The sequence below is a fragment of the Cydia strobilella genome, chromosome 6 (assembly GCF_947568885.1).
Source record: "Cydia strobilella chromosome 6, ilCydStro3.1, whole genome shotgun sequence".
Classification (NCBI taxonomy): Eukaryota; Metazoa; Arthropoda; class Insecta; order Lepidoptera; family Tortricidae; genus Cydia; species Cydia strobilella.
Genome location: NC_086046.1, coordinates 1,135,072 through 1,161,695, shown reverse-complemented (window position 1 = coordinate 1,161,695; position 26,624 = coordinate 1,135,072). Strand labels below are relative to the sequence as shown.

Genomic DNA, 26,624 nt, shown 5'->3' with positions numbered 1-26,624 from the left:
TATACTTAGAGAAAACGTCATACTTTTGACACGTACCTAGTCTCATCCTGTACAATCTCACTAATCCGGCACTAATGCTGACACAAAAGAGCCGGATTACTGAAAAATTCGGATTACTGGAAGTTAGAGCAAATCTGAGTGTTTTTAGTATGTCTTAGAAATACATTTTACTAAAAAGTATAGTATCTGCCACCCTATAATAGTTGTTGCAGTTTTCGTTCAAAATGATTGGCAACAGTCTAATTACTTTACATATAGAGACGTATTTCTTAAGCTTATAGAGAAAACGTCATACTTTTGACACGTACCTAGTCTCATCATATACAATCTCACTAATCCGGCACTAATGCTGACACAAGAGAGCCGGATTACTTAAAAATTCGGATTACTTGAAGTTAGAGCAAATCTGAGTGTTTTTAGTATGTCTTAGAAATACATTTTACTAAAAAGTATATCTGCCGCCCTATAATACCTGTTGCAGTTTTCGTTCAAAATGATTGGCAACAGTTTAATTACTTTACATATAGCGACGTACTTCTTAAGCTTATAGAGAAAACGTCATACTTTTGACACGTACCTAGTCTCATCCTATACAATCTCACTAATCCGGCACTAATGCTGACACAAGAGAGCCGGATTACTGAAAAATTTCGATTACTGGAAGTTAGAGCAAATCTGAGTGTTTTTAGTATGTCTTAGAAATACATTTTACTAAAAAGTATATCTGCCGCCCTATGATAATTGTTGCAGTTTTCGTTCAAAATGATTGGCAACAGTTTAATTACTTTACATATTGAGACGTATTTCTTAAGCTTATAGAGAAAACGTCATACTTTTGACACGTACCTAGTCTCATCCTATACAATCTCACTAATCTGGCACTAATGCTGACACAAGAGAGCCGGATTACTGAAAAATTCGGATTACTGGAAGTTAGAGCAAATCTGCATATTATTTTGATCTGTTTTTAGTACGTCTTAGAAATACATTTTAATAAAATACTAAATTCAAAGAAAATTCTACTGGTATCTGAAACAGCCATTTATAAAGAGATTGAAGTGCGATAATGTAGGCGCACATAGTAAATTAGGACATGGAATTATAATTTGCACCCCAATTTTAGTACAGTGCTGGATTACTGGATGTAGCGGACCATCGAAGTGCCGGATTATCGAGATGTCACTGTAGTTTTAATGCTGACTGTACCACTATCATAATAAGTGTTATCGTGCCACAAAAAAACTAGTCTGGAAGTAGGTATTTAAAATGTTTTAGAACCTCATCCAAATATCTTCATTAATTATCATAAATTATGGCAACCTGTGATAAGTCATTACATATTTTCCATTCGATAATTGTCAACCGCATTTCAGATTTTAATGATTTATTAACGACAAATTAATTTAAATGCAAAATCACGCGAGAAATACCCAAATATGATTTATGATTGATAAGATAATGATTTCGAAACCCGATTCGTGACGGACGGACGGACGGAAATAATAAATAATGTTTATATGATCTTAAATTTATTATAACATATTATAATATGTTAAGTTATAAGACTGTGTTATTCACGATTATGGATCATAAATTTTGAGCAATTTATATTAAAATGTGGATATGGAAATTTCCTATTTTGTACCAATGAGGCTGAGGAAGCGTTATGTTAACACTTCTAACACATATATTTATTACCTATATACATTTTCACTTTATAAATATTGTTTTTTTTAATATGTAGCTACTGGTGAGAACCTGTAATTGGCTTTTTGTATCATATTTATAAAACCAAATAAAACCTATAGACATGTTAACAGCTGTTGGATCTCCGAATAATAGTAATTAATAATAATAATAAATAAATAATATCACAGAAATAAAGTGAAACTCAATAACGTTTTGACGACACGACGTTATACTTACAACGAAAACTTATTATTTGTTTATTACTTTACAGAATAAATGTGCCATTTTTAACCAAAAGGGTACTTATTGTCGCTTGTCAGTAAGGCGCTATTTCCATATGTAGCTTCAATTAGAAATCAACCTTATCGACAAGCGACAATGTGGCACCTTTTGCTCGAAAACGTCACAAATTTTCTTTAAAATACTTAAAGTTCAAGTAATCAAACCGTTTGTATTTACGACATACCTACCAAACAAATATACCTACCATCATGAAAATAACATTCTTCGTAAACTGCTAGAATAGTATTTTGCATGCAAAACCTTAAAAAAACAACTCATCCGTTCAAAAATATCATTTCATCAAGCATTACGGCGGCGTTATCGCCCGCAATCTAACTTTACTCGTTGGGGTCTATGGCACAATCAGCCAAGTTTTAATGAATTGACGTTGTTTTTTTTATTCTGTGACAAAATATAAACGCGAGGCGCTTTTGGCATTAAATAGTTTACCTACGGTATTTTTGTTGATGAATTAAATCTTGCAAAATGACAGATTAATCGGTTAATAATAATTCGAACAACGTGATAATTACTAGATACGAGAACAATACGAGATCTAATAGATACGTTATAGTTTAGTTCTCAACTATATCTTTTGCAGTTCGATTCGAGAAACCAATTAGCTCCATGCATGATTTTATTTTTATTTTTGGATTCATAATTTATATCGTTGGAACACCGGAAATGATAAAAATACTTTTGTAAACCTTAACATTATTTTATTAAAAAATATTTAAAATGTTGAAAATTTTTGAGCGGTTGAAACGCTCATAATTTTTGGCGCGAATTCGACAGAGCGTGATGACGTCACACGTTGGGCGGTCCAAGTGACGTTTGCTACTAATGACACTAATCTGTCAAACGCGTGACGTCACGTGGCGTTTCGAGCGTTTCGCTCACTAGCTTTTCGCGGGCAAATTTTTGTACTTTTTATTTATAATTTTAAGTGATTAAATGGTAATTTAAAAACGGAAATACATTTGTAACATGATATAACGGTAACAAACATCCGAATAAAACATATTTCGTTCAAATATAAACTTCATGCATGAGGCTAATTGTCATTTCACGCTACAATTATTGTGACGTTTTGGGATATCCATTAGATATCCATTGGATGTCTAAGTAATATCTTAAGCAAATCTTAAAGAGATCGTTCAAGAGGACATTCAGAATCGCGGAAATGTCTGACATGACTTTCTTAAATATCTCGTTATCGTTTCTGTTTCATATCTAGTGGATATCTAGTTGATATCTAGATCATTGTTTAAATTGGCCCGTAACTCAGATATTAGCGTCGAATAAGGGGCTACCTGAGGTTTTCGTCGATTTTTGACAAGTTTTGAATCGTATCTCCTACTTTTGCACTACATATAGAATTATAAGACAAGCGGCTATCGGTTCTTCAATCTTTTATCTCCATTTTTGTCTACCGGATTGTGAAAAAAATGAATACTTATTTATTTATGATTGTTTTAAACATTGTCTAAAAAAAACACTTTTTTCGTATCTCGATTGCTGTGAAAGATCTTACATATACGAAATCTACATATTTGGGTTCGTCTTAGACGTCTCTAAAAATTTGTCTAAGGTTTTAATTTTAAACTAATTAACACAAAAGTTATGGCCAGAAAACCAGTTTTTTGGCCTAAAATTGTTCAACTTTGATGCCAAATATTTCGAAAACAATGAACTTTGAAGTAAATATGGGATACTATATTGCTAAAATCCGTTGCTGTTAATATGATAAGCTACAAAAAACATTAGAAAACTAAGGGATTCAAATCGAAGGTCATTGGGGCATGGATGGTCCCAATGACAGTTTATTTTCATGTCACTTATGCCCGCAATCTCATTTTACTCGTTAAGGCTAGGGTCTATGGCACAATCAGCCAAGTTTTAATGAAACTACGCGTTGTTTTTTTATTTTGTGACAAAATGTAGACGCGAGGCGCTTTGACATTGCTTACAACTTTATGAAACGAAATTTTTGTTGATACTTACATGAAATTTTGTAAAATTCAGATGTCTCAATATCTAGATAATTAGCTAGCTTTTTTCGCATAACAAAATGTAATTGGCCTTTAGGCTTTGTGATGCTAATTTAAATAATTTCCGACGCTTGCACAATTTTTTACCTATGGGTTGTTATCCCAGTAGGCCGAGCATGTGCTCTCATCATGTGATTGGCGCGACAGTATCTCGCCGCGAGATAGACTACCCGTCTTTTACTAACTGTATGAATTAAAGGGGGACAGGTAGTCTATGTCGCGGCGAGATACTCTCGCACCAATCATGTGCTAGCCCAACTGTATGTGCACCTTGTCAAAACACCTAAATGTAAACCCGTCTGGTTCAGTGACCCAATAATGAACATGCGACCCAATAATACGAGTATCAGGTACGCTATGGGTACGCTTTTTATTTCTTTTTTTGAATGCCGATTGCGAACTACCGGTTGGAGACGGTATCTTTTTATTTAAGGTAGTAAATTGTAGACGATATATTATTATATAAAACTATCCTATATATTTCCTTGGGATTATACGGGCATCAGTATTGCAGCGTATTAATACTGCCCACTCAAAATCCATGTCGCTACCCAGATTTTTAACTTTTGCGCCAGCAATGTAGTCGGCAGTAATATTACTGCTACGCAGCGTACTACGTAGGAGAACAACACGCGAACGCGAAGTTAAGCGATGCGACGCGGTGTGAATCAATCCTTTGATACCTATGGAAGTGTCCTACGTGGGCGATCTCGTTGCGAACGCGAACACCATGGGCCCGGTGGGCCCGCCGCACCGCTTCGCGTTCGCGAGTTGTTCGCTTACGTAAGATTTATACCATTGGCTTGGTCTAACTTGCGACTTGAAAACGCCGGAATCGCGAAACATTTTTTCTGTTAAAATAACAGAAAAAATGTTTCGCGATTCCGGCGTTTAAAAATATTTTGGCTAAACGGCGGTATCCCGCAACTATTCAGCCAAAATATATTAAAACGCTGTAGTTTATTTATCCACCATTCCGTCAATAATGATCGATGCGTGACATATCGGCGAGTGATTGACACGTGTCGATAACAGGGAGATATGAGATGCAGCTGAAAAATGTCATGATTAAATGATGGGCTGTCTACGTGTCTATAAATATGTCTGTATATTTAGAATTCAAAATGATACCGCCGTTTAGCCAAAATATTTTTCGCCAAATTTCACTTCCAACAAACTTATGGCATCAGTTTCATTTCCCAAATGAAATTTTAGCAAGTTTTTAACTTCGCAACCATTTAATTTCCCAACCCCATACTTACTTGCGAAATGAAAATGACGTACTAGGTTGGGTCAGGTTAGGTTGGATTATGAAAATTTGCGTAAAATAGTTTGGGAAATAATACTTTGGGAAACGATTTTTGGCAATACATTTGTAAACCAGTTTAAACAGTGCTAGTAAAATAAAGATTAGCAAAATCTAGTTATTCTTCATTAGTGAAGTTTAATTAACAGCCTATCCTATATTCTGTTTTTTTATTCCGTAGACTAAAATGACATTTCATGTGGTACTAAGAAATGTCACGTCTTACACATGAAACGTCATTTTAGTCTACGGAATAAAAAAACAGACCTTAGTTGGTAGTCACACTAGTCACCCTGCCTTGGGTTCGAATCCCGGTAAGTCATTTATTTATCAGACCAATTCGAACAATGATACGTCATTTACTAGTTCTAGAAACGATATGGATTAGATGTCAGTGTCAAAAATGGCGTTTTTGTGACATATCTAATCCATATCGTTTCTAGAACTAGTCAATGACGTATGTTATTGTTCGAATTGGCCTGTTTGTGTTTATCACGAATAGTTCCTGAGTTATGGATGTTACTTATGTATCTAAGTAATTACTATTAAAAACACAATTCATTTTGCCATATCGTTTCTAGAACTAGTAAATGACGTATGTTATTGTTCGAATTGGCCTGTTTGTGTTTATCACGAATAGTTCCTGAGTTATGGATGTTACTTATGTATCTAAGTAATTACTATTAAAAAGACAATTCATTTTGCCATATCTTTTCTAGAACTAGTAAATGACGTATGTTATTGTTCGAATTGGCCTGTTTGTGTTTATCACGAATAGTTCCTGAGTTATGGATGTTACTTATGTATCTAAGTAATTACTATTAAAAACACAATTCATTTTGCCATATCGTTTCTAGAACTAGTAAATGAAGTATGTTATTGTTCGAATTGGCCTGTTTGTGTTTATCACGAATAATTCCTGAGTTATGGGTGTTATTTTTGTATCTAAGTAATTATTATTAAAAACACAATTAATTTTGCTTTGAACATAAAATCTAATATTGTCTTCGGTTACCGCGATAGTTACTCATGAAATAAAACTATGAAAACGGATTATATCGCGTATATTGAATTTATAATACATCCCGACGTTTCGAACTCTTTACAGCGTTCGTGGTCAACGGGTCACTGAGGAAAAATTACAAAGTGCAAAAATACCCACATACTAAAAATAATGAACAATCATAGACTATAAACTTTAAGGCTGGTTGTACATGCAAAATCGGTTCATAAGGCTAGTTATACACTACAATTATTTTCAATTTTTTTTTTTAATTTTTTTACGTCGGGATGTATTATAAATTCAATATACGCGATATAATCCGTTTTCATAGTTTTATTTCATAAATTAAATCTAATAAAATAAAATCCCCACCTATGAAAACTGTATCTAAGTATGTATTTATCTATTTAAGTATGTATATATTGTATATATATATTGGAAATCCTGAAGAAAGGCCAGGTCAAGAGCACCCTAAACCGGCGAGCGTGTATGAGGAATGTTATGAAAGTGAAGGAAGCGAAAGAGGTATGTCAGGATCGCAGCAAGTGGAAATCCGTGGTCTCTGCCTACCCCTCCGGGAAATAGGCGTGATTATATGTATGTATGTATGTATGTATGTATATCGTCACCTCGTACCCATAGTACAAGCTTTGCTTAGTTTGGGGATAGGTCGATCTGTTTAAGATTGTTGTTGAAAAGTACACCGTCATTTAAAAACCGGCCAAGCGTGAGCCGGACTCTCGCACGAAGGGTTCCGTACCATTACGCAAAAACGGCAAAAAATAACGTTTGTTGTATCGGAGCCACACTTAAAAAAATATTCTATTCTGTTTTTAGTATTTGTTGTTATAGCGGCAACGGAAATACATCATCTGAGAAAATTTCAACTGTCTAGCTATCACGGTTCATGGTACAGCCTGGTGACAGACGGACAGACAGCTGAGTCTTAGTAATAGGGTCCCGTTTTTACCCTTTGGGTACGGAGGTAACCTGCACAGTCTGTGCTATCAAAATCGCTGCAGAGTTAGTTTGGTCTGACTCTAGAGCCGGCGAAGCACACTGGTTCCCGACTCCAGGGGCCCGTTTCTGAAAAGCTTGTAACTTGTAATATAAGTGGAAGTCCCTTTCTAACAAAAGCTGCTAAAAAGTGACATCCGCTTGTATCACGAGTTACAAGCTTTTGAGAAACGGGCCCCAGTTTGGGAACCCTACAACTAACACCTGCCTTTCCTCGGTCCATATCCCTTAAACGCCTTGGCTCTACCTCTACCGTATTGGTGACATAATGACTCTATAATAGAGCAGAACGTGTTGCCACTTAGGGTACGAGGGTATTTAGGTTAAATGTGCCTTAATCTTAACTGTTGGTTAGATATTGTGGTTGTGACCTTAAGCCGTCTTATGACCCTAAAAAAAACCGGCCAAGTGCGAGTCGAACTCGCGCACCGAGGGTTTCGTACTTTTTAGTATTTGTTGTTATAGCGGCAACAGAAATAAATCATCTGTGAAAATTTCAACTGTCTATCACGGTTGATGAGATACAGCCTGGTGACAGACAGACGGACAGACAGACAGACGGAAAGAGAAGTCTTAGTAATAGGGACCCGTTTTTACCCTTTGCGCACGGAACCCTAAAAAAACTTATTGCTCCGAGCCAGGATTTGAATTCACGACCCTAACTTGTAATTTGGATATGTAAAACTACCATTGCACTTTTTGTAAACAATTTTGAAAAACTTCATTAGGATATAATTTTTAGGGTTCCGTACCCAAAGGGTAAAAACGGGACCCTATTACTAAGACTCCTCTGTCCGTCTGTCCATCTGTCCGTCTGTCTGTCACAAGGCTGTATCTCATCAACCGTGATAGCTAGACAGTTGAAAATTTCACAGATGATGTATTTCTGTTGCCGCTATAACAACAAATACTAAAAAGTACGGAACCCTCGGTGGGCGAGTCCGACTCGCACTTGTCCGGTTTGTTTTTTATGGCAGACAAGTACTAACAGAAGATCAGCCCTTTTATTCGTACAAAAAAATAAAAACAAAACTTTAAATCAAAATTCAACGCAATGCGTGCACGCGCAACGTCATCAGATAACGAAAACATTATTGTTAAACAAAAGTTACTTCAACCAATTACTTCAGTTATTTATATTTATCATTCCCTTGCGGACGCTAAACTAGCAACACACGACGTCACCTGCTCATTAGCTGGTAACACCGGCTTTTTTAAAATATAACGCATTACGTCGCTATCTATCATCGCGAGCGGACGTCTGATTTAATCGGTGGCTATTACAATTTTAAGCTTACTTTGAATGTGATTGGTATCCTGTATTGGAGAGTACCGTAAAATGGGGTGAGTAGGGTTCGCGGGGAGAGTTAGTTTATGAATGGGGAGAGAAGGGATGAAAGGGGGGTGAGATGCGTTTTTAAGGCTACTACTACTACAAAAATAATGTATTCCAATTTAAAATGGAGCTATAGTAAAATGCTCATAATAAAAAAAACAACAATCTTCCAAAATCACCTTTGTATTAAAACCCATCTCACCCCAATTACGAGGGACTACGGGGTGAGGTGGAATTTCCTGTTTATCGTCAAAGTTATGAAATGGAACTACCCAAAATAAAGTAAAAACTAAAATACAAACGTCCGGAACACTTATTATATACACCATCCAGTTTGCATATGTAAAAATAAAATGTTATCGACGTTGAATGTCAGTTTTGCTCCAACTCACCCCATTTTACGGTACTCGCAATGAAAAGGTGTGAAATTTCCGTAGTTTAGCTGTGATTATTTATTTTAGGGTTTCATACCCAAAGGGTAAAAACGGGACCCTATTACTAAGACTCCACTGTCTGTCCGTCTCTCCGTCTGTCTGTCACCAGGCTGTATCTCATGAACCGTAATAGCTAGACTGTTGAAATTTTCACAGATGATGTATTTCTGTTGCCGCTATATCAACAAATACTAAAAAGTACGGAACCCTCGGTTCGCGAGTCCTACTCGCACTTGGCCGGTTTTTTAAGCATATTTTGTATACTTACTGTTACCACAGTGACATACAAGCACACGGCTCGCTACGGTCGCGTGTCAATGGGTGTTACATGCGCGTTGCCGTCCGTTTAAAAACTGTACAGTTTTGTCTTTGCAGTACTTTACTAAATCGAAATTAAACTTTCGTGAGATATATTTTAAAATATCTAGATCACAACGGTTACACTCAGGTGAATTATTTATCGCTTATGTCAGTGACTTTTTAATTATTATAAAAGTTAGGACTCCTAACTTAGGAGCATTTAATAACTTGTATGAAATCTGTTTTTCGCTCCTAATTTTTACAATAATGGTAGGCGCATAGCTAGGTTAATAATTAATGGTACATCAAATGTTAGAAAAATATTTTCCATAATGTCAATATCCAAAGACGATAATGGGGACTACGTTTGTATGGAGAAGCGGCCCCTTTCCTCTTAAAGGCCTAAAAATCGACCTCCGTTCAACAAAATCTCCCGATACGAACCTTAAGAAAAGAGTCCAAAATAACTAAGTGATTAAAGTCCTTTTTAAAGGACATTCCTGGAAAGTATAGATCACATGCCACCGCCTCAGTATTAGCGTAGCGTAGGGGAAAATGGAGCAAAACAGGGGACGGCAAAAAATGTCTGCCGTGCTATCTGCGAGCCGCGATCCGCGCCCGCGTGGGACAGGGGAGGTGTGGAGACGTTTTAATACTTGAAATAAATATTATAGGGACTCCAGAGGAGTTGCATGCGCGTTGCCGACCCTCACTCCGCAGCGTTAAGCTCTGGCAACCTTATTCACCGGCAGGAACACAATCCTTTATCCGGAATTCCGGATATACTCCTCTGTATGTCGAATTTCTTAACTGATTCCCGTGGAATTTTGTGAGCAGGTTTGGTATTTAGAAACATTTTCAGCCGTTTCGTTTCCGTTCGAAATATTCAAAATGACGGAAAAGCATAAAGGAACTTAAGCGCCCAAGAGGAGGAGGTCTATGGCACTTAAGACTATTGTTGTGTAATGACTCCACGAAGTAAGCATTTTATATTTTTACTTTTATTTAGCTTATGGCGTGGTCGACAGTTTATATAGCCACTAGTTTATTTAAATTATACGACTCCTTGGAAGACGCTATTCTACCCTTGTCTGGACAGTAGAGCACTGGATTCTCGACACCCGGTTAGGGCCGCCTTTAACCTCGACCACAAATACTATTAAACTTATAATTACGCGATTCCACAGTAAGCTCTGTTCCACACTTGTCTGTACAGCACTGGATTCTCGACACCCGGTTAGGGCCGGCTTTAACCTCGACCACAAATACTATTAAATATACAATCATGCGACTCAACAGTAAGCTCTGTTCCACATTTGTCTGGACAGTAGAGCACTGGATTCTCGACACCCGGTTAGGGCCGGCTTTAACCTCGACCACAAATACTATTAAATATATAATTAATCGACTCTACAGTAAGCTCTGTTCCACACATGTCTGGACAGTAGAGCACTGGATTCTCGACATCCGGTTAGGTTAGGGCCGACTTTAACCTCGACCACAAATACTATTAAATATACAATCATGCGACTCAACAGTAAGCTCTGTTCCACACTTGTCTGGACAGTAGAGCACTGGATTCTCGACACCCGGTTAGGGCCGGCTTTAACCTCGACCACAAATACTATTAAATATATAATTATGCGACTCCACAGTAAGCTCTGTCCACACTTGTCTGGACAGTAGAACACTGGATTCTCGGCACCCGGTTAGGGCCGGCTTTAACCTCGACCACAGATACTATTAATTATACAATCATGCGACTTAACAGTAAGCTCTGTTCCACATTTGTCTGGACAGTAGAGCACTGGATTCTCGACACCCGGTTAGGGCCGGCTTTAACCTCGACCACAAATACTATTAAATATATAATTAATCGACTCTACAGTAAGCTCTGTTCCACACATGTCTGGACAGTAGAGCACTGGATTCTCGACAGCCGGTTAGGTTAGGGCCGACTTTAACCTCGACCACAAATACTATTAAATATACAATCATGCGACTCAACAGTAAGCTCTGTTCCACACTTGTCTGGACAGTAGAGCACTGGATTCTCGACACCCGGTTAGGGCCGGCTTTAACCTCGACCACAAATACTATTAAATATATAATTATGCGACTCCACAGTAAGCTCTGTTCCACACTTGTCTGGACAGTAGAACACTGGATTCTCGGCACCCGGTTAGGGCCGGCTTTAACCTCGACCACAAATGCTATTAAATATACAATTATGCGATTCCACAGTAAGCTCTGTTCCACACTTGTCTGGACAGTATAACACTGGATTCTCGACACCCGGTTAGGGCTGGCTTTAACCTCGACCACAAATGCTATTAAATATATAATTAATCGACTCTACAGTAAGCTCTGTTCCACACATGTCTGGACAGTAGAGCACTAGATTCTCGACAGCCGGTTAGGTTAGGGCCGACTTTAACCTCGACCACAAATACTATTAAATATACAATCATGCGACTCAACAGTAAGCTCTGTTCCACACTTGTCTGGACAGTAGAGCACTGGATTCTCGACACCCGGTTAGGGCCGCCTTTAACCTCGACCACAAATACTATTAAACTTATAATTACGCGATTCCACAGTAAGCTCTGTTCCACACTTGTCTGTACAGCACTGGATTCTCGACACCCGGTTAGGGCCGGCTTTAACCTCGACCACAAATACTATTAAATATATAATTATGCGACTCCACAGTAAGCTCTGTTCCACACTTGTCTGGACAGTAGAACACTGGATTCTCGACACCCGGTTAGGGCCGGCTTTAACCTCGACCACAAATACTATTAAATATATAATTATGCGACTCCACAGTAAGCTCTGTTCCACACTTGTCTGGACAGTAGAGCACTGGATTCTCGACACCCGGTTAGGGCCGGCTTTAACCTCGACCACAAATACTATTAAATATACAATTATGCGACTCCACAGTAAGCTCTGTTCCACACTTGTCTGGACAGTAGAGCACTGGATTCTCGACACCCGGTTAGGGCCGGCTTTAACCTCGACCACAAATGCTATTAAATATATAATTATGCGACTCCACGGTAAGCTCTGTTCCACACTTGTCTGGACAGTAGAACACTGGATTCTCGACACCCGGTTAGGGCCGGGTTTAACCTCGACCACAAATGCTATTAAATATATAATTATGCGACTCCACAGTAAGCTCTGTTCCACACTTGTCTGAACAGTAGAGCACTGGATTCTCGACACCCGGTTAGGGCCGGCTTTAACCTCGACCATCACCACAAATCGATAATAAGATTTATATATACTTTTAATACACGTTTTTTCGAGCGATTCTTTCAGTTCTCAGATTATTTTAGTGTTTGTTTGGTAGGTTTAGGATTTGAAGACTTTACTCATGAATACTCACTTCAAATTGTCACTGTTTTAAGATCGAAAGAAAAATCTTAATATAGTTGGTCAAGCAAATCTTGTCAGTTGAAAATTCGAATTTTCTATGGGACGATATCCTTTCACGCCTATATTTTTTTAATTTGCCGCCATTTTCTAGATTTGCTTGACCAACTTTAAGTAGTGTAAGGTAGTGTGTAATGGGGTAATTTCGAAGGCGGGATAATTTTGAAAAAGGCAAATATATGTCAAACCAGAAGCACTTTTTGCAACTGAACTTACTTACTGAACTGCTTACTGTTGCTACCGTAGAAAGTGCTCCTAGTTTAGCAGATAGGTATTTGTCATTTTCAAATTTATCCCCCTCTCGAAGTTATCCCAATGCAACTTATTATGCATTTACATTTCAACAAATAAATTCGTTTTTTCAACTAAGTAACCGACGTCTAATTTTAAACATATTAAATAACGTATTTTAAGTAGAAAAACGCTCGACATGTATATTATTATGTCTGTGTCTCACGGAAGTTTTGTTATTAAAATTAGACGTCTAATTTTAATCCAAAACTCAAAATTACATGACATTCTTGATTTTTACTAAAACTAATGTCGTCATAAAAATTATGGATGGTATAGAAAGGATGCCAATGTTTTATGGCAGAATTGTTGCAAAAGTGACCGCTTTCAGCTTTAAATAATAGTTCCTAATCTCTCCGGTGGCGCTAGTTAGGCTCTGGGACATGAGTATAACATGAACCATATAAGGCAACAAATAACCCGACCAAATTACGTAGGTTGTTTTTGGTAGTATTTCGGTGTATGGTGGCGCCGCCTAATTACTGTTTTTTGATGGACACTTTTCATACATAGAGATTTGGCTCCGTTATATAGTCTCCATGATAAAAATAAAATATTTGCTCGCATTAAGCCAATTACTGCGGAAATAACCCGTCACTGTCATGTCACTGTCATCTCACCTGTCACTTGTCAACGTGACGGCCGTATCGCGACACTGTCATGTCTGTCATGCTTATTTAAAATTAGATTGTCATGTCAGATGATTTTGATGCGCGATATTGATTGGGCATTTCTATGAGAAGATTTGAATGTGAAATGTATTATCGTATTCATAAAGTAATGTAAAAAAACTATTATATATGTAACTAGGGAATATTGGCAGGGTCTTTAGGGTACATCCGAGAGCAGCAATGAAACACCGCGTTAGCTCAATCGTGTGTATTTCGGAACTGACAAGCTGACATACAACATGTTTAACCACCCTCTAGTCGGCACATGTAAACTTAAGGGGCCCACTGACTATCAGTCCGCCGGACGATATCGGCCTGTCAGTTAAAACAAAAATTTGACAGTTCCGAACAACTGAAGTCAGTGGGCCCCTTTATATCTACCCCATATTACATATTTAACAAAAACACGTGGGTCAAAAACGTTCTGGAAAACCGGCGTCTTTTTGGAGTTAAGAGGCAACAGGAATGGTCATTTCTCCATACAAACGTATTCGGCTGTTTCCTCCATGGTTTTCGGAGCTAGAGCACAGATTTTTTTCAACACAGATTTATTATTAATATCTGTGTCGGACTGTTTAGCTTTTTTGATAGGCCGCAAAGAGAAGCATGGGATTCAAAACTGACATCAATTAGCCTTAAAATCAAAACAGTTTAATAAATAATAATAAATATTATAGGGACATTCTTACACAAATTGGCTAAGTCCCACGGTAAGCTCAAGAAGGCTTGTGTTGTGGGTACTCAGACAACGATATATATAATACTTATACAAACATTTAAATACATAAAGAAAACATCCATGACTCAGGAACAAATATCTGTGTTCATCACACAAATAAATGCCCTTACCGGGATTCGAACCCAGGACCATCGGCTTCACAGGCAGGGTCACTACCCACTAGGCCAGACCGGTCGTTCACAACCGGTTGAACAGTTAGACACAGATAATTTCATTATAATTTAGATCTCAAAATTTCGTTACATTTGGTTAAGTTTTGGAGGAGAAAACAGTCGAGTACGAAATCTGGTTTTTTGAGATTTTTACGCAGGATTTTTAGCCTAACCTGGCGTTGTCCTTATCGCACTAGTTTTAGGAGCTACTTCCGTTAGCGAGATGGATATATTCACCTAAACTATTTACAGTGTGTTTCATGATGTCATGAAAGACGCAAAGGTAAACTTAACTTAGTAAAAATATTTTGAGCTATCACCTACGAAGTAAGGATTAGACAACTATCATCATCATCATCTTCCTCGCGTTGTCCCGGCATTTTGCCACGGCTCATGGGAGCCTGGGGTCCGCTTGGCAACTAATCCCAAGAATTGGCGTAGGCACTAGTTTTTACGAAAGCGACTGCCATCTGACCTTCCAACCCAGAGGGGAAACTAGGCCTTGTTGGGATTAGTCCGGTTTCCTCACGATGTTTTCCTTCACCGAAAAGCGACTGGTAAATATCAAATGATATTTCGTACATAAGTTCCGAAAAACTCATTGGTACGAGCCAGGGTTTGAACCTGCGACCTTCGGATTGCAAGTCGCACGCTCTTACCGCTAGGCCACCAGCGCTTTTTTTATTATTTTATTAGACAACTATCATAACACAACTAAATATCTAGTACTAACACTAACTTTTCAATCTTAATGATATATACTTATAAATTAGGATAAAAGTGAATTAAAGATATAAGTATGAAGTGGAACAATTAGCTTTAACCAAAGCATGATTTTCAAGCCAATTCGAGTTTTAGTTAAGTGTTTATGTCGAAAGTTTCGACTCGAAATCTGTCGAAACCGAAACTTAGGTCGGACTCTAAAATTAGCGTTATTTTCCTTATACATTTTTCTGTTACATTCTTGTTTTAATTTAAAATTAGGCTGTTTTGGTATTTTGGACTCTCGCGATTAATACACTTTAACATTTTGTATCTAAGATTGTTTTAAAATATGTAGTGTTATAGTTTATGCAAAATGTGACATGTGGCCCCTAGCGATTAAGACCACACGTCTTAGGCACGTCTGACATAAGGCGATTAAGCCTAGCACGGCGATGACCACTCGATAATTTAATATGGTAATGTCCCCTTGTTACGTGCGAGGCATGCTAGTGATGCCGGTTTAAGGTTACGTTCGGATTGTGACAACATTGCTGTATTGCATGCATTGCTGCAAGAAATGACATTCTTATGTCTCGACAATGTCTTGATAAAAACAGTTTTTTAGGTTTATAGAACTTTATTTTCTCAAAGAAATTATACATTTCACTTCAGAGAAACTTAACTACACCAGAACTCTAATGCAAATAATCAGTAAGTATAGCGAGTGCATGCGTACTCACTTACAAAGCTCTTAACTAACTAAAACTTAAAAATAAATAAATACTTACTGGTATTTTTTTTACTCTTTAAGCACACAACGCGAGATAAACTTTTACAGTACATATGGTGCTACTTTCTCGCACTAGTGCGTAAAAGAGCACTTTTCGTGCATATGTCGAAAGTTTAAAGGGCCATATGTACTGTAAAACGTTGTACGACACACGTGCGAATAGGTAATTCGCAACTCGTGTCGATTTAAAACACTCCCTGCGGTCGTGTTTTAATTTATCGCCACTCGTTTCGAATTTCCTATTTTCCGCAGTTGTATCGTAAATAACTATTTTGACGTTTCCTTTATCAGTGCAGTCGGCAGATATACTGTAGCTGTAATGACGCGCTGCAATACTGCCGCAGTGCTGGTGTAGTCTAAATCCAAATTTAAATAAATTCAATACGTTTATTTCAGACACAGCTGTCCATATACACAAAACGTACAAGTTAAATTTAAAAATAAATAAAGAACGCACAAAATACAAACACACCATCAAATAAATAAAAGTAAAATTTAAATAAAAATATAATAGAGATAGAAATTCAAAAATCGATAAAGAGTAGAAGTTACATTAGGATTACGACGACTATATACGCAATTTGAACTTCTATTAGTACATACATCTGTCACACAGTTTACTTGGGGGATTGTCAGTGAAATCCAACGTCCGTTTCCCACTGCAACAGCAACGCTGCTGCGCTGTCGTAATCCAAATGCGTCCTTTAGACCGATTTAGACGTCAGAGATTTAGAGGCGACAGGGGAGCCGATCTTGAGAAGACAAGTCCTAATTAAGACAATTATACTGTGCGCATCTGTTGGCAATGGCATCGGTTGGGATGTGAAATGGTTTTTGAAACCGTTTCGTTTGGTTTTAAATTAGTCGTTTGAAACTTAATCGAATAGCACTAAATACTGTTGTCATAAAAATGTTATAAAAATTAACAGAAATAATACTAAAAAGATTTTCACGAAATTTTTTGGTCGATGACATTTCTCCAAGTATAGTAGAAGAAGAGAAGAACTGCACTATTTTTTTTCTCTTTCGGAGCGATTATTTCCGAAAATATACACTTTATCAAAAAATGGTGTTGGAAGACCCTTATTCATTTTGAAAGACCTATCCAACGATGACCCACACCATTGGGTAAACTCAAGCGGTCGGCAACCTTTTAGCAGCCAAGGGCCACATATAGTTAACACAGTTGCCGCGGGCCGCATTTTGTTATTATTTTTGACTATCAGATATTGTCGTTCATCAATATTACATACGAAATAGTCAGGAAGGCTCGCGGGCCGCAAGTGAGAGGTTCGCGGGCCGCCTGTTGCCGATCGTTGGGTTAAAGCAAAAGCTTTTTGTATGAGAGAAATTAAAAAAAAAATGTACTTTTTCTCTATCGCACGCGCATAAATTATATTGCTACCCACTCGCAGTGTCATTTCCGGCCGTAATCATGGGTGGGAGACGATTATAATTACGCGCGAGCGATAGAAAGAGGCGTTCTCTAGTTAACAACGTTGATAGATTAGTGAGAGCATTTTGAGATAGTTATGGTAAATTTATACAATGCAGAGAAAGCAATATAGCGTACCTGCTTTCCCCAGACGGGTGTCGTAGCGAGGAACCGAACTCCAGTGAGAGGAAAACCCACCCATTACCAGTCTGACGGACGATATCGGCCTGTCAGTTGTTCTGAACTGTCAATTTTTTTTGTTCTAACTGACAGGCCGATATCGTCCGGCGGACTGGTAATGGGTACAGTAGGCCCTTTAGTTAGGAGTTGTATACATATATTGCAACTGACATGCGAAACTCCGTAAGCGCGATGTAGGGAGCGCTAACGCCATCTGTCAGAGCATTGTGGCAGGGTTGCCAGTGAGAGATGAGCCACAAGCCAGCAGTCAATGCAGCAATATCTGATTTAGTCAGCAGGCTGCAGAAGACCGATATACATGGAAATCGTTCAACCGATGATGATGATCACGTAATAAGTCTTTGCCTCACAATTCTGACCTTAGACGACAAGAAACTACGGAGTCAGTGTTTCTGGACAGTTTACAAAATATGTAGCATCTATCAGAATAATGCTAACGTTTCTCCCGCTCTAAGTGATGTAAAAACGTCGATCGTGTGAGAAGTAGAGAATTTCCATTGTTTAACATTCCAAAAGTTATAATGTCTATAACTAAAAATTATTAGTAAAGCCTGCGCAAACGCATTATTAGCGTCGCTCGCGCGGAGCGTGAGACGGCGGCAGGTGTGCGTGTCCGAAGAATAAAGTGCTGGCGATTTTGTATGCAAACTCATGATGGAAAATGCTGAAGGCTAGGGGGCCGTTTTCGCTTAACACACTCACTGCCAAAAACGTGCAACGTGTGTTCATTTTGTATTTGGAAATACGGCGCTTTGGCACTGAAAGTGTGTGTACCATTAACGGCCGGTTAGCAATCGCCACAAAAGTGACGGTCAATGTCAAATCGCATATATTTTGTCAGGAAAGTGACAGTTAGATGGTACTGTAACGCGACTTAAGTCGAGCTTTAAAGTACAAGTTAAAATGAAAATGCCCAGGTAAAAATAGTTAGTTTAAAATGAAAATGCATCGGAATGACAGAGGGATTATTTTGTTTTTTGAGATAAACTATTGACGATCGTCGTTCCGTCACGCCTTTTAGCCAAACCAAATATCAATTCTTTCTTTTGATATATATGGAATTATTAGCCTGGATTATTGTTCAAAATGGTGGAGATGTGAAGGGTTTTTTTTGCGTAACCAGTCACTTTTACGAGAAACTTGTACGAGAACAGAAAGGTAGATTTTCAAGACATGCCTAAGAAAATACCATAAGCACAATAAATCATTTACAAAATAAATACGCGTATCGCTTTTTAGTTAGACCACAGTACTTAATTTACAAACTACACAACATAGTTGGCGAAACATATGTAATTCTACACAATTACTATGTTATCATTGTATGATAATTGATAATATTATCTACTGTTACACCCAGACTTTACCCTAAAGTAATAAAGTTCATTTTAGCTTACTCTATTATTTAAAAGGGATAGTTAGTTAACTTTCCATGTTTTTTGCAATGTTAATAGAGATATGTAGTTTATTGCGAATGTGTGAATTATTACGGCCTGTTATAGAGTTAATGATGGTCTTTTAATTTAGATTTAATTTTATAAATGGGTTATTAACAATGCTCTTTTATTTAAAGAAATAGTAACCTATAAGTATGAAAAAAATATCACAGGACATCCTTACACAAAATGACTAGACCCTACAGTAAGCTCAAGAAGGCTTGTGTTGTGGGTACTCAGACAACGAATACATGATATACAAATAATGAAAGACATAGAAAACACCCATGACTCAGGAATAAATATCTGTTCTCATCACACAAAATATGCTCTTACCGGGATTGGAACCCAGGACCATCGGCTTCATAGGCAGGGTCACACTGAAAGGAATGATTGCATAACAGTAACAAAATATTTTGTTACTACTTATACAAAAATTGGGACTTGCGAACTATGTGTTACAGCAGCCAACAGGTCGGTTTGTTACAACGAAATACTTACTTACTCCTCTGGCGCAGCGACCCAAAGTGTGTCTTGGCTTGGCCTCCAACACGACAGTTCGCCACTGATCCCGGTCCTGTGCAGTTTCTCGCTAGTCTTGGACCTGGAGCTCGCGCAGATCAGCGTCCACCACATCCGCCCATCGGTACCTAGGTCGCCCGACCGGCCGGCGTGCTGTCGGTTTTCCCTCAAACGCTCTTTTCACCGCCCGATCGTCTCCCATTCGCTCCAGATGGCCGAGCCACCGAAGCCTTTGCGCTTTTGCCACACCAATGACGTTTGGTTCAGCAACTAATTGTTCAATTTCGGCGTTTTTGCGGATTCTCCAACTGCCATCTGGTCTCTGAGTTGTAAGATATTGATCAAAATTCAAGTTCAGTAATTTTCTGAATACCTCAACGAGCTCAGCTTATTTTTTTTTTCAGTGCACTACCACACTACTGCAATAGAAGAAAGCCATTAAGACAGCAAAACTGTTGACAACATGAAGTATGCGTAGAAAGGCAAAAAGCAAACAGACAGACGGACACTTTATCCAGTGATCTCGCGATAGCACTTTTTACTACCGCCGTGAATTCCTGGCTTCAGCATCGGTCAGTACAGTTGACTTAAGAATTTATTAACGTCTACACTTTGCGGGCTAACTTTACCAAAATAGGTACAGTTATCGATAGCTGATGAAAAAGCGCGTCAAAAATATCTGCCACCCTGAAATACTTTTCCAAATAGCCATAAATCTACAGTTAGGTTCAAAAGTATCTTAAACATATTAATAACGGGTCACTCGGGTTTGGTCGGGTCGGGTCGGGTCCGGTCGGGTCGGGTCGGGTCGGGTCGGGTTTATCGACTAAAAATACGTGAGTGACCCGTTATTAATATGTTTAATATGTCTGTGTCTCACGGAAGTTTTGTTCTCAAAAGTATCTTATTGCAGTTTGTGCCAGTTGCACCATCCGCACTTGACAGACTGATTAACGTCACCCACGTCATACACGGTAAAAATTTTGCGAACTCTTTAACGATGACAAACAGGTGCAACCGACCTTAATTGTTGTACATATAAATACATCTCGTTTTGTTAAGCTGTTAGAGAATTAGGTACTTTTCAGGCTGGTGAAAGTAATGTTTTGAAAATGTATCAAAAAACTCCTGTGACTGACGGACAAACATCGAAGTGAACCTATAAAGTGTTCTGTGAACTAAATTTGGTATATAACACTACGAAGCTTTTATAATTTTCAGCTTGTTCCCTTTTTAGGGTTTCGTAGTTACCTAGATACCCTTATTAGTTTCGCCATATCCGTCTGTCCGTCCGCGGTTTCGCTCCATGATAGTTAGTGCTAGAAAGCTGCATTTGGGTACATAAATCATGCATGGCGACAGAACGGTAAAATAAAAACTACAAAAAAAATTTTTTAGGGTAGGTACCTCCCATACAAAATGTTTTTTTATTATATTTGTTAGCTGCATTTTGGCATGGGTACATGAATCATGCATGGCGACAGAACGGTAAAATAAAACTAAAAAATTTTTTTTAGGGTAGGTACCTCCCATACAAAATGTTTTTTTTATATAAGGTTTTTTTTTTCGCTTTGGCCCAATAGTGCCATTGCAGTGCAATTGGGTTTTGTTGGATAGGTCTTTTAAAACGAATAAGGGTCTTCAAAAACCATTTTTTGATAAAGTTTATATTCTCGGAAATAATCGCTCCGAAAGAAAAAAAAGTGCCTCTAACTTATGAACCATAGGTCCAAGATAGGAAAAAATTGTGAAACAAAAACTTAATAAATACTTTCAAAGAAAACTATAGCGAACTTATCGGTCTAGCCGTTTTTGAGTTATTGCAAAAAATCATCTCTTCTTAGTAAAAAAACGTACAATTCGCTGCGAAGGTACTCCCTCGTGATTGTAATGTACATTACAATCATGAGGGAGCTATTAGTAATACATGATACTTACTAATCCTAGACTGAGCACGGCCCGACATGCTCTTGGCCGATTTTTTTTTCAAGGAAGCTAGAAAGGAGGCATGTAGTTCAACAGATAAGCCATTGGTAGGTAAATATGAAATTATATTTCTTAAGTACATAAAGCTTATCAAAACCAAAGATAGATATAACTCCGTAATAGATGGATACAGTCTAAGGAAAAAACGTGCCTCGAAAATCAAGAAAATTTGATTCTCGTTTAGAGGGCGCTACTAGCTTTGGCCAACTGTCGTATAGATGGCGTTGACGGTTTCGTTTGTTATTTAACAATTTTAACGCATATCAGTGAAAGAACATGGGTCAAAATCATAAAAATAATTAATGTAAATAAAAAAATCATCTATATTTAAATACATTTTATCGTATTTTTATAAATATTTATTTTTAGTTTTAAAGTGTGTCGACAGATGGCAGTGAATTTACTGGGGTTACAAAATTTACTATGACAAAACCGCTCTAGTATAAGTTACTCTATGTACTTACTAAACCTAGACTGAGCACGGCCCGACATGCTCTTGGCCGATTTTTTTTTCAAGGAAGCTAGAAAGGAGGCATTTAGTTCAACAAATAAGCCAGATAGGTAAATATGAAATTATATTTCTTAAGTACATAATACTTGTCAAAACTCATTGGTCCGAGCCGAGGTTTGAACTCACAACCTTCAATTACCTGAAATCCATCAAATAGCTGGATTTAATAAGCTGGATGGAATTTTTTTCAAAGATCTTGACAGACTAAGCATTAATTGCATATATTTATTAACTCGACTGTACATATAAATGGACCTGCACACCTGTCCTTTCGTGTGTTGATAGCTGCCATATAAAAGCATATTTGTACAGATAAACTTTAATGATACCAAATAAATTCTTGTCTGTAATAGCGCGTTAATGTGACTTTAGTTATTGTTAATATATTGAGTAGTAAAATTTTAACTTGGCTTTTGGCGTGATGATGTGGGGTTACGTACGTTTGGCGAACAGCTGTGAAGATTATATTAACTAAAATATGACATGTATATTATTTACTGTAAGCATTCAAAATGTTCTGAACACACTATTATTAATGATAAATGTAATATTATTACTCCCTAACATGGTTTAAATAATTTTGTAACTCGAAACTCATTCCCCTTTTCCAAAACTAAATTTTTATAAACTTTTGAAAAAGGCATAGTGGCTTACCATTGCAATATACTATACTATGCAATAAAAGATAAAATACGGACTCTGATTAAATTAAATTTGGCAAATTTTCATCGAGCCTGGGTGGCCTGTGGCCTCCTTATGGGCTCTGCCGCGAACGCTATAAATGCCGATTCGAACCCTATTGCAATTTTTATCCACAAGTTATTTTCTGTCAGTCAATTAGTTAATGCACTTAAACAGATAGAGTATCGGTCTGATTCGAACTTAAAGATACGTGTAAAATTTGCTAAAGATAACGATATGGATCGGATATGTCAGTGTCAAGAGTGTGAAGTTTCTTCAAACACTTCACTTATGGATGGTATAGAAAGGATGCCAATCTCTTATGGCAGAATTGTTGCAAAAGTGACCGCTTTCAGCTTTAAATAATAGTTCCTAATCTCTCCGGTGGCGCCAGTTAGGCTCTGGGACATGAGTATAACATGAACCAACAAATAACCCGATCAATTTACGTAGGTTGTTTTTGGTAGTATTTCGGTGTATGGTGGCGCCGCCTAATTACTGTTTTTTGATGGACACTTTTCATACATAGAGATTTGGCTCCTTTATATAGTCTCCATGACTTCACTTTTGACACTGCAATATCGAATCCATGTCGTATCGTTAGCAAATTTTTGACGTATCTTAAAGTTCCAATCAGGCCGAATGACAATAAACCACCGACACTTCTTGTCTAATTATCATTCCCCACTACATACAGAATCAATAACTCTAACCATGCATGTTTTAACGTGCAAAAATGCAACTAAATGTGCAACTTGCATAGCCCTTTCAAATTAACACTCCGAGGGTTAATCTATGGCTAAAGATAACTAAAACAGCTGCTCTACGTTTAAAAAAAGTTTTTTTACTTTTTAATTCGTGTCTTAAGACTTAAGACCTTTTTATTGGTACTAATTTACTATTCTTACTAATCACTTTGCTTCACGTTATCTATGTTGTTTTTTATAATTTAAATGAGCAATTATTGTGTTTATTTATTAAGTACCTAGCTTCGAATGTGTTATTTTATTAACCATTAGTGGTTAGGTTAACTAACTAAACTTAGAGGCAGTCTGCTGGAACTATCGTCTATAAATAAATAATAAATAAATATTATAGGACATTCTCACAGATTGACTAAATCCCACGGTAAGCCCAAGGAGGCTTGTGTTATGGTCTATAGTTCTATAAATTAGGCATTTTGGTATTCAGACCTGTTCACACTGTTCCGTTTAGAGATCCAGGGATGTCGATAAATGCGATTAAGGTACAATGAAAGCAAAGCGCAAGTTTCTTAGACGTACTAACTCAGGGTACGTATAGGTACTGCATATAGTATATCCATAGGTATAGGTAGACTGGTAGACGCTCTCGGCTAGAACATTAACCGCCGTAATCTCCCCGGCACAATAAATTAGATTCGGCCCGTAAACATGCACCGGCTTACCTCGTCATCTGATAGCGGACATTGTCTTACCGCGTTCCCGTTGTCGCACGCACGACACGATAACGGGTCGGGGGACACGACAACGGGCCAGACGACACGATAAAATAAATTCGGGACAAAAACATGGCTGCTTACCTCGTCATCTGATAGCGGACGTTGTCTTACCGCGGTTGTGTTGTCGCGCGACATGATAACAGGTCGGGCGACAAGACAACGGGCTGGACGAAATGACAACGAGTCAGGCGATAAGGCAACGGGCTAGACAACACGATAAAATAGATTACTACATTCCCATCTTCATCACGCGTTTCTCCAGAAATTAACTCTCTTGCAAAGCGTCCGCGGTATTTCCGGATCGACACTTCAAGAAACGAGCTTAATCCCATCTAAGGCCGGCATCGCAAAACCCTTTGGTGTTGCAGATGTCCATGGCCGGCGGTAATTACTTACCATAAGGCGATTCGTCTACTCGTTTGCCTCTTACATGATAAAAAATGACGGACCAAAATCGTGTGACAACGAAACCATGCCTCGACTTCAAACTCATCGACGGAAGCCCTTAGTAGCCAGCCGGTGGCGAACATTGTAACATTGTAACCATCTCGTGGTCCTTCGGAAGCGTTCGGATACGTTCGTACACAAATTAAGAATCCTACGTCTCTATGATAAGGTTGGAATTTGCTTGGATTTAACTACGATTGAAAAATACGGTCTTCGTATATCTACGTACACATATTACTAACCTTACGTCCTTATGTTAAGGTTGAAATTCGAATGCATATTTTTAAGATTAAAAGGGGCACATAAGTGATCATTATTGTTATAGTAACAAGGTTTATGGTGAATCAATGTTTTAATGTGTAATATATGGTTTATAATGCGTACCTAGGTGCTTATCGCAGACAGAAAGATTTAATGGGAGTTCGGACTTTAAAGTAAAGCTGTGATTTAAATCTTCTAGTTTAAAGGTAGAGCATAAAGGGTTTTTTTTAATAAATATTTAAAGTAACCTAAAAAGCTAAGAAAAAAATATTAAAAACCGGCCAAGTGCGAGTCGGCGGCACTAAGGGTTCCGTACCATTACGCAAAAAACGGCAAAAAAATCACGTTTGTTGTATGGGAGCCCCACTTAAATATTTATTTTATTCTGTTTTTAGTATTTGATGTTATAGCGGCAACAGAAATACATCATATGTGAAAATTTCAACTTTCTAGCTATCACGGTTCATGAGATACAGCCTGGTGACAGACAGACGGACGGACAGACCGACAGACGGACAGCGGAGTCTTAATAATAGGGTCCCGTTTTTACCCTTTGGGTACGGAACCCTAAAAATGACAAAAAATTACAAAAAATCAAGTAAAACTGCCTGTTTTGCAAACGGTACAGGACTACAGGATCAGGCGACGATCGACTCGAATAGCGCGCAAAATACTAAAAAGTATGTAACCCTCGGTGGGCGAGTCCGACTCGCACTTGGCCGGTTTTTATGCCTGTCATGTTCTAAGAGTTCTAACAAGTAGGTAAATGCAAAAGTGACGCATGACATGACAAGTGATAAAAATGCGACCATGATACCGCCCCAGGAACAAAATGTTTGTGATAAACACACAAACAAATGCCCTTACCAGGATTCGAACACGGAATCTCCTGCATTGTAGGCAGGGTCACTATTGACTAGGCTAAGCCCTCATTATAAAGCCCAGCCATTCACTATAAAACCACATTACTCTCACTCGTGTTATCCAATTAAACAGCTATAATTACTGCGCGCGCAGCCGCGGTATTAAATAGTATACCAGGTGGAAAAGATCGTATGATTGCTGTTTCAGAGTGTAAAGAAAAGAGTAGGATACCACGGGTTCGTAGGTAAAAACTTCGTTTTACTTACGCAAACGTTGTGATTTCGTTTGTAATCTAAATGCATATAAAAGAGGTCAGTATTTATCCGCAAGGACCGACAATGCGTAGACTTTCAAATGTTGTGGAGCTCCAATAAAATTAAAATTTAACCCAAAAAGGAGTGAGTAACTTTCCGATTACTATTAAATTTTTTAAGGACCCTTTAGAATGCTAGCAATGCGTAGAAGACAGGTAAGCACAGCGCCAAATATTCACAATACCTAACATTCTGCCTTTTTTGAATTCGGAATTCCTCTCCACTGTTAGAGTCAAACCAAAGCTAACCTGCACAGACTTCGCGATGGCAAAATATGAA

The 26,624-nt window shown here is 38.0% G+C and overlaps 1 protein-coding gene across 1 annotated transcript in view; it reads left to right on the top strand.

The window, feature by feature from the left end:
• The window catches only part of LOC134741938 (protein tiptop-like), a 475,809-nt gene that overhangs the window by 701 nt on the left and 448,484 nt on the right, over nucleotides 1-26,624 (top strand). The window lies entirely within an intron of this gene.